Source organism: Monodon monoceros, unplaced genomic scaffold (assembly GCF_005190385.1).
Source record: "Monodon monoceros isolate NGI ecotype Baffin Bay Population unplaced genomic scaffold, NGI_Narwhal_1 Super_Scaffold_21, whole genome shotgun sequence".
Lineage (NCBI taxonomy): Eukaryota > Metazoa > Chordata > Mammalia > Artiodactyla > Monodontidae > Monodon > Monodon monoceros.
The window spans coordinates 119,770,291-119,771,629 of record NW_021703778.1 but is presented as its reverse complement, the minus strand read 5'-3'; positions in this window follow the sequence as shown (position 1 = coordinate 119,771,629).

The following is a 1,339-nucleotide window of genomic DNA, read 5'->3' as shown; positions in this document are numbered from 1 at the left end:
CTGAAAATCATTTGTAATTCTGATAGATATTACCAAATTGTCTTCTAGTGGAGTTGTACCAATATGCACTCCTGCCAGTAATGTACGAGAAGGCTTGTTTCCCCATAGTGTAGCGTATAAAAGATGTCAGATTTTTTTATTTTTTACAATCCAATAGATAAAAATGATAGCTTGTTTTAATTTGCATATCTCTTATTTTGGTTAATATTAAGCATATTTTCAAATGTTTGAAAGCCATTTGAATTTTATTTGCTCTGAACTATCTTTGTTGATTTTTCTTTTTTTAAATTAATTAATTTATTTGTTTTTATTTTTGGCTGTGTTGGGTCTTCGTTGCTGTGCGTGGGCTTTCTCTAGTTGCGGTAAGCGGGGGCTACTCTTTATTGTGGTGCACGGGCATCTCATTGTGGTGGCTTCACTTGTTGCGGAGCTTGGGCTCTAGGCACGTGGGCTTCAGTAGTTGTGGCCCATGGACTATAGAGCACAGGCTCAGTAATTGTGGCGCACAGGCTTTGTTGCTCCGCGGCATGTGTGATCTTCCAGGGCCTAGGATCGAGCCCCGTCCCTTGCATTGGCAGGCGGATTCTTAACCACTGCGCCACAGGGAAGCCCTGTTGATTTTTCTTTTAAGTTGTTCTTTATCCTTATCAACTTTTGGAAGCTGTTTATATTGATATATTTGAGACATTGGCCCTTTGTTTGTAATATGAGTTGCAAATATTTTTCCTAGTTGGTCAGTAGCCCTTTGACTTTGTACTTAATTGCTTTAGCCAGGCACAATGCTTATCTTTTAATGTAATCGTATATATCAGTCTACTTTCATGGCTACTGGATTTTTTTTTTAATAGATCTTTTTTGGAGTATAATTGCTTCACAATACTGTGTTAGTTTCTGTTGCACAACAAAGCAAATCAACAATATGCATACATATGTCCCCATATCCCCTTCCTCTTGAGCCTCCCTCCTGTCCTCCCTATCCCACCCCTCTCGGTCATTGCAAAGCACCGCACCAATCTCCCTGTGCTATGCTGCTTCCCACCAGCCAACTATTTTACATTTGGTAGTGTATATATGTCAATGCTACTCTCACTTAGCCCCAGCTTCGCTCTCCCACTCTATGTCCTCAAGTCCATTCTCTATGTCTACCTTTTTATTCCCGCCCTGCAACTAGGTTCATCAGTACCATTTTTTTTTTTTTAGATTCTATAAATATACATTAGCAAATGGTGTTTTTCTCTTTCTGACTTATTTTACTCTGTATGACAGACTCTAAGTCCATCCACCTCACTACAAATAACTCAATTCCTTTTTTTTTATGGCTAATATTCCATTGTATATA